Consider the following 8,360-nt stretch of genomic DNA (forward strand, 5'->3'; position numbering starts at 1 on the left):
CAATCTGTCCTGGGTGTGATAGGTCATCCTGTTGGTTCTCTGTCTTAGCTCTCATGGCACACTGCCCTCTATATTGCCCCATGCTGTTTCCTCCAACCTTTCCAGCATGCAACAGCTCCATGTCCTGCCCCACCTACTTTATGATCCCTGATAATTTCAGATATTTTAATGTTCTTCCAGGCTGGGCTGTGGCCTCGTGTGGGGCTCACATTCATCCTAGAGGTTCTTGGGAGCCTCCATGCCATGGCGTAGGACCTCTTTTTGTCCACACTGGGTCGAGTGATTCCATCCAGTGTAGTATTCTCTCCCTATTGTTGAATTTTAGCACTTATGTCTTTCAGGAATGGCTCTAGATGTGGTCATCGTATACTACCCTGAAAGAACCGCCAGAGTTCCAGGACGGCCACCTTTCACTTAAGCAAACTTGTCCACAGACTGTGTGGGTCCCATCAGCTGAGAGTAGCCTTCACATTGCAGTGATGTGCATATTTCTGCTTTTCAGCCACGATGGACTTTAGGATCTTCCCTGAGGACCCTACACGAACCACAGGTAGGAGATGTGTAAATGGGGCATGTTATTGGTTCAATTCTTCAGTGTGGTGCCTTAAGCTGACAGACTTTTGGGAGGGCATGTGCTTCTCTATTACATGAGTTAGTTCCATTGTTGGCCTGGATTCTGCTGTGACTGCCTCTTATGCTCTCTCCTCCCACTCTTTAACTGTTCCTAACTCTCAGTGAGTCCAGCATCGTGCTGGCTGGTCAATCAGCCTTCATGCCAGTCTAGATTCAGTCCAGAAACACAGAGCCCACACTGTCCTCTACCGAGGTTTCACAGGGCTGCTGGTTTAGTTTCTCCAGTGCCCTATGGTGGTACAAACTCAAGTTTCTTAGGTCCCTAGGGGTCTGGTAAAAACCCTTTAGTACAAGATAGAGGTAAAGAAGGGTAGAAATAAAGTCTTGCAGTTCTTCATGTACACCTCTCCAAGGCTCTACACTCTTCTGGTCCTGGTGTGCCACTCAGCAAGCCCTCCCACTAAGGCTCTGTGCCTGAAGCAGAGGACCACTGCTAAACCAGTGTTCCCAAGGAATTGGCTGTACCTGCAGCGTGACCTGTAGAGGATTCTCCACAACCCTGAGGACCCAATTTGAAAATCTTAGTTGGGCAGTGTGTGGGAGCCATCCAGGCTATATGGAGACCTTACCCAGAATTTGACCTCAAGCCCTGCACCCTGATTAGCTTGACCCACACTCCTGCAAAGGTCTCTGGGTGGCTGCTGAGATGAGTTGGAGGAGGATGAGGAAGAAAAGACAGGTAAATCAGGGCCAAGACAGGAGCACTGCCCGTACTCACTGTGGTGGCCCATCGTGTCCTGGGCTCATTCCTGCTGTAACTCTCAAGTAGGAACCACACATCCTTCCTCATGGGACTGTCCGTGATGAGGCCAGCTGAGGATCTGACCTGTCAGCAAGAAAGACAGGAGCTGTATGTGCCACAAACCAGAGCACAGTGTCCCATATAAGGCCATCTCACAAATGATGCCATGTCCTCCCCAGAGTGGCTCCAGTCAGGGTTAGGAGTGGCTCATGTATTCTGAGCTCTCTGCTACTCCTGCAGACACAGGAATGGTGCCTTCTCATGCTCATCTATCCTGAGCCCAGGGATCAGCCAGAGGTCATACTCATGGGAATTCAGACTCAGTTCAATCTGCTATCCTGTAGCCCATGAGTCTGGACTCAACTTTAGTGGTCAAGGCCAGTGGTTTTTTCCTGGACAAGACTTTGAGAATGTAGCCACACACAGTGTTAGTGACACATTGCATGCCCTTGACTGGCCTTCACTGTAGTAGTCCTGAGTGACCATTCCAGCGTGCACCCAGGGATTCAGACTAGCAATGGCCAGACAAGGCTCTTTGCTACTTGGGCCTATAGCTCACCCCCAGTGTAGTTCCATGTGGCCTGGCTGCTGCAGCTCCTCCAGAAGCTACCAGATGTTTTCCCACAGAATCCTGCAGTCCCTGTGGGCTCTTCCACAGACATCTCACACTCTCTCTGAGGGGATTTAGCCTGGATGCCTGCTGTGTGGGAGCTGCCTTGGCTCGTGGAGCAGAGTGAGAGGCAGGGGAGATGTTGTCTGCTGGTCTTATTGTCCTCAGTGTCCAGGGCTTCCGTGCTCTTTGGGTCCAGGTCCAGCTCCAGTGGGTCACTAATGTAAATCCAGCCCATAGAAGTTCCACACACCATGGGGTATAGGGTAGACCATGACTGAGGGGGAACCAATCAATCCAAGGACCCTGTGAGGACCAGGTCACCTCTCAGGCATGATGCAAGGCCAGGAGCTCTGTGTGCCCTGACAGAGGGGGATTGGACCCTGACTCCCATGAAATGCTTCTTCAGACCTATTACGTCATCAGCTCTGAGAGCATTAAGAACATATCACACTGCTTGCCTCTGCCATGTAACTCTATCTTCCAGGGCTGCAGGACCTCAGGAATATTAGCGGTCTTCTATGAACATTAATATTCTGTTAAATCACTTTGATAAATAGTTCTCAGCATGATACCTGTCTCCAGAAGTAGTCATTCAGCAATTCTCATGGGCACGGGGAAGCAAAATCTTCCTACTGCTCCTCCTCTTCCTCCTCTTCTTCCTCCTCCTCTTCCTCCTCCTCTTCCTCCTCCTCCTCCTCCTCCTCCTCCTGCTGCTGCTGCTGCTGCTGCTGCTGCTGCTGCTGCTGCTGCTGTTGCTCCTGTTGCTGCTGTAGCTTTGTTGGAAGCATCAGCAAAGCCCATAAGCTCAGCATCCATGGAATGAGGTGGGGTTGGGAATTGCAGACAGGTGCACATACCTGTCCAGATGATGACCTCTTACAGGACATAGGTGTAGGGTTGTGCATGGACACTTAGGCACAGAAGGAGGTATGCATACACATGCAAACACTCCCTCTTACACAGAGGTTAACATGATGTACAGAAAACCAAGTCCATCCTGAATGTGGGGCTCACTTTAGTTGTTACATTCCGATGGTAGAACAGACGTGTGTGAGGACAAGAAGCTCTGTGGTCCCTGGGGCCAGAAGGAAGAGAGTGGCTATGCTGACACAGTTAAAATAAACTCTCACAGTCTATGATAGCCAGGTCACAGGACCCAGGCAGCTGTGTTATTTGTGAGCACCGAGGGCAGCCAGAAGCTAACTATTGAGCACTGACTGGACCAAGCCCAGAAAGGGTCTCTGTTTTTCAGAGTGCTGCGGGCAGTGCATTGTGTAGCACTTTCCTTTTGAAGACTCTTCTGGGGTTTTGAGTCCCCTATAGAGGAGCCTCATGTCTGAAGACACTAAGCCTATGAGGAAAGATCCTCATGTGCAGAGTTCATTGAAAGGCCTGAGAGCAGAAAAGCAAAGAAAGAGCAAAATGTGCCACCTCTCCTCACTGTGGTTCAGCTTCTGCCTTTGCAGCTGAGCTCAGGTGCCCTGGAGTCCTCCCTAGCCTGAGTCAGTGGTCTAAAGTTCAAGTCACTGCTTTCTGGTTTGTAGTTTCAAACGCAGCACAGTTTCAGGCAAGAAAAGCTGTGAACACTATCTAGACCTTGCTGTCTACATTTGACGGGGACTGTTGAGCCCCAAAGAAAGCAAGGTCTATAAGGTCAGGTATTACAGGACTGGGCTAGGGCTGGAATCCAAGTTCCCTTCTCCCTCTGCTGTGGGCAGATGGTGAGCCTTGTAATTGGTTCTTACTCTGTACAGGGGTAGAAACAAAGGGTCTTATGGGAGCTCTGGCACAGGCCTGCCCAGGAATGGCTTAGAGAGCCTCGCACCAGCCCAATATTTGATATGTCCCCAGCTTTGTCTAACACCTTCAGCTGTGTGCCATTTTCCCTGCCTCTTGTAAAAGACTCTAAATGTTTTCTGACAAAAGGCAATCAAGGAGGAGTTTCACAAAGACAGGTGGGGATCTGTTGGGATGTTAACATGGGCTAACACATTAGAGGGCCAGAGCCACAGGACCGATGCTTGGTGGACATTCTCCTCTGACATCCAACACAGACATCTTTGTACAGAGATCAGGAGAAGTCTTCTCTGAATAACAGTGCAGAACACCTCAGGCTCAGGGAATCAGGACTGACACCCATAGAATTCTGTAGAATGTTTGTGATACAAGGGCTCATCAACCTGGGTCCGTGTGCCTCTAGAGATGAGCACAGAACCGGGCTGTGGCTGGTTATGGTCTCAGACAGGAAGGCGGGAGGGAGCTGGTTCATGCAGTTTTTCTTTCCCTTGGCCAAAAGGAAGGACTGGAAGAAGTCTGTCTATGGAGAGTGAGGCTGGCTGGGAAACTGTATGCCGTTCTCCATTCTCACCCTGCTGGGGGCTTGGGGCTGTTGTCCAGTTAACCTCTCCACCATTCCAGTCTGCTTCTCTCCATTTAATCCATGCATCTCTGTCCCTGGGCTAGGTGACCTGGATGCAGAAGTCCTACCTGTAGCTGCCATCCAGGGCATAAGTCCCTCAGTGAGTGAATTCCAGATGGTTCTGTCTAAAGCAGCATCGAGCAGGGTAAGAACCATGGTACATGGAAGAGGATACTGCATCCAAACGCATTTCATATAGAATCAACCCTCATGCTCAGAGACCTGATCAGTCCTATTTACCACTTTCATCATTTTTGTTATTCACTGTACTGTGAAGTGTGAATTTTTATTATATTTAACTTCGGCAAAGGGAGATAAAGAGTTTAGCACTGGAAACTCCCTAGGGCCTGGCTAGAAGGGAGGCCTGGAGACCCATGTGTGCTTCTGGGGAAAAAGCTCTTTCGTAGGATGCCTCCCTGAGTCCCAGGATGTGTGGAGGGCTCTGTGCCCTATCCAGGGTTGACCTCAGTATATTAATGGGAGCTGAGGCTTCTCTCTGATAGAACAGTACCACCCTCATGGAAGATGTCTGTGATGGTTTGTATATGCTTAGCTCAGGGAGTGGCACTATTAGGAGGCATGGTCTTGTTAAAGTAGGTGTTCATATTGGGCATGGGCTTTAAGACCCTTTTCCTATCCACATGCAAGCCAATCTTCCCCAACCAGCCTTCAGATGACGATGTGGAACTCTCACTCTCTCTGGCACCATGAATACCTGGTTGCTGCCATGCTCCCAGCTTGATGATACTGGACTGAGTCTCTGAACCTGCAATCCTGTGTTCATTAATGTTGTCCTTATAAGAGCTGCATTGGTTGTGTGTGCCTCTTCTCAACAGTAAACACTTAACTGAGACAGTGTTCATGTTCCCTTCTTCAGGTTCCAGGCTTTAGCAGCTTCAAAGATGAGCTGCATTCTCTTGGGACTATGGGACCAGAAGCCCCAGACTGTCTGCTTGATCTGAGAGTGCTAGGACATCCTGCTCCTAAGGGAATTGTTACTGCTCCATTGCAATACTGTTAATAGCATCAGCAGGCTCCTGCTCTGTTACCCCCTGAACACAATGCTGTCTTCTCCAGGAGTGGATCCAACAGCTCTCAGAACCTCCCCAGGAACTGGGTGTTTCCCAAGGATTACCTGCACTTGGTTGCAAACCCCTATCCTGTGTTCTGAAAACTTTTCAAAGCCCATTCACCTGATACTGGTGCTTTCAGGACAGTATTCCCAAGTGTCATTTCCTACCCTGAGAGTTCACTCTCATGAGGCAACACCTGCCCTTGACAGATGATTTTCCCAAGGGGCATTGTATGTGCAGGTGAATTGTGTGTGCCAACTCTTGTCAGATCAGCACATGATGGCAGCAAGGCCCCATTTGCTCTTCGTTTTGAACTCATGATCCTGGCACTGTCTTGTTGTTATTTAGGTCCCTGTCAGTCCTGAATTGAATTTTAGCATGGGAACCCAGGGCAGTTGTCTTCAAACTTTTTCCTAGTATGAACCACATCTTCACCTCACCAGACATAAAGCACAACAAACACCAGGCAGGCAGAGAACCCTCAGGGGCTGGAGCTGGCATTTTCAAACACTCTGACTTGACCTTGGCCAGCACAGATTCAGAGGGCAGCCGCTATGTAGGAAGATCTCCTTCCTCCTCTCGGAGTTTAGAACATGTAGATTTAGGCTAAGGTGCTGGCACACATGAGCAGAGGCAGCAGCATGGGCTTGTTCAATGTCAAAGCCTACCTGCCACCCCTGTATCACATGTCAGAGCAGCCCATCACATGAGAAGTCTAGAGGTGATGATATCCTGAGTGAATAGTCCGTGTTCTGCTGCCAGTTTCTTTGCTCCCACATGGCCAACTGGGAGAAGGGATTGAAAAAGGGAAGGTGATGAAGCCCTGCAAATATATACTTGGTGCCACCAAAGACCATGGGCTCTGACTGGCGAGATCTTTCAGTTAGATTTTAAAAAATGCCTCCTCAAGATAGGTAGTAGGTACTCTCAGGAAGGCGGATCATGGTGTGGTACAATGGGGCAGGATCCATGAGGCTGGTGCTGTGGGCCAGGGACATTGGGGCAGGTAAAACTGAGTAGGAACCCTGGGCCAGGTACAACAGGGCAGGGACCCTGGATCATTTACAACAGAGCAGGGACCCTGGGGCAGGTGCAGTGTAGCAGGGACTCTGGGGGTGGTGCAATGGGGCAGGAGTCCTGGGGAAGGGATCTTGTAGTTGTGACCCTGTGGAATGTGCAACCGGCAGGGACCCTGCTGGAGGTTCACTGAGGCATGCAGCCAAGGTGGAATGTTCGGAAAGTTGTCTGTTTGCTTCATGCAGCTGCTGTCTGAAGTAGAGAACACTGCCAACTGCCCCAGAAGGGATCTTGGGAGGGCCTTGCAAGAATGCCAGAGCTCCTAACTGAGGAGTTACACGTTCCACAGATGGGCCTTTATTGAGTTGAGCAGATTCTAAGAGAGCTGTCTTGAATGAACAGCCAAAAAAAGCGGGAATGAATAACAGGCATATTGCACCAGCCATGTACAAGGTGTTTTGCTCAGAAGAGTAGGACAGGAAGAAACTGATTAAGGCAATTCACTTGTCTGTCTGTCTGTCTATCCATCTGTCTGTCTATCCATCTGACTCTCCTTCCATCCATCCATCCATCCATCCATCCATCCATCCATCCATCCATCTCTCTGAGGGAAGTCAGCTTTTATGTGTAAGAAGAAGGTCACAGAAGCACTCCCATTTGGCAACAATGAGGTTTGTAGGGAGTGAGATAGATGGGTTATTTGTATGTTTGTTTGTTTGTTTGTTTAATGCAGGTGGTGGGATAGAATGACAGTTGTGAGCAGTTCCCATCGGCATCAACTGTACCACAGACCCAGTCTCAGTGTGACACAGAAGACAACTACCTGGAAAGTATGTCCTCTCTCTAAGGGGACAGTATAATACAATACTCTGGACTGCAGGTCAGACAAGGCCTGTGTTTAGGAGACTTGTGGACAGATGAATGTCTGTGAGTCTGGACTTAGACTCTGTGGAGGGCTCAGGTCACCTGACTGTCCTGAAGCTTCCCACTGTGATTTATTTCCCTCCTACAGAGTCAGCCACCTGAGCAACTGCATTTCCTGGTTATCCCCTAATCCACTTACACTGTGTAGAGTGTCCAGTCTTAGGGAGGGCCTGGGAATCTGAGAGACACCACTGAGCCCTCTGGGCCTGGCTGACTCAACCTGAGGCTACTCTGTGTGTCTTCATTTTGCTCACCCACCAGAGACCTCAAAAGTCAGCAGTAAAGTTGCTGAGAGGCCAGGAACCTCCATATTGGCCCAAGAGCAATTGTCCTCTTTTACAGGTTCATCCACAGAGCACGTAATTCTGATTGGTGCAACAGTCTGGAAGAGTGAAAGACGTCATCTCCCAAGGGCAAGTGCTGTGCTAGTGGACACTGAGGAGCTGCAGGGATCAGACCCCTCCCCATCCTTCTCCAGCCTCTCTTGTTCTTCCTTGAGATGTTTCCTGCAGACCTGAAAGATCCAGGCAGTCCATGACATGGGTTTGAATTTAATCTCAGGACATTTTATTCATTGCCCAAAAACTAAGACCAGATAAAATTTATTTATTCATTCATTCATTCATTCATTCATTCATTCATTTCTTATATATAAGTACAGGGTAGTTGTCTTTAGAAACAACAGAGAGGTCATCAGATCTAATTAGAGATATTTGTGAGCTGCCATGTGGTTGCTGGGATTTGAACTCAGGACCCCTGGAAGAGCATTCAGTGCTCTTAACCATTTATCAATCTTTCCCATTTCCAAGGTAACTTTTTTACTTTCAACAAGGTATTCTTTATTCAGGTTACATCCTGATCCCAGCTACTCTCCCTCTTCCCTTCCCAGTCCCACCATACAAATCCTTTCTAACAATGCTCTCCCTTCTCTTTGGAGAT

At 49.0% G+C, this 8,360-nt stretch overlaps 1 long non-coding RNA gene across 7 annotated transcripts in view; it reads left to right on the forward strand.

Moving 5' to 3' along the window:
• Positions 1–8,038, forward strand: part of LOC148007009 (uncharacterized) — a 28,202-nt gene extending 20,164 nt beyond the window's left edge. For 2 of the 7 annotated variants that reach the window (XR_015645988.1, XR_015645989.1), the window contains 4 exons: positions 342–550; positions 4,452–4,552; positions 7,231–7,327; positions 7,764–8,038. This is a non-coding gene — a long non-coding RNA (uncharacterized LOC148007009). Of the gene's footprint in view, positions 1–341; positions 551–4,451; positions 4,553–5,284; positions 6,334–7,230; positions 7,328–7,763 lie in introns of those variants that run through there. The other 5 variants (XR_015645984.1, XR_015645985.1, XR_015645992.1 and 2 more) reach the window with 4 other exon arrangements.
• The last annotated feature ends 322 nt before the right edge of the window (positions 8,039–8,360 follow it).

Source organism: Rattus norvegicus, chromosome 1 (genome assembly GCF_021556685.1).
Source record: "Rattus norvegicus strain SHRSP/BbbUtx chromosome 1, alternate assembly SHRSP_T2T, whole genome shotgun sequence".
Taxonomy (NCBI): domain Eukaryota; kingdom Metazoa; phylum Chordata; class Mammalia; order Rodentia; family Muridae; genus Rattus; species Rattus norvegicus.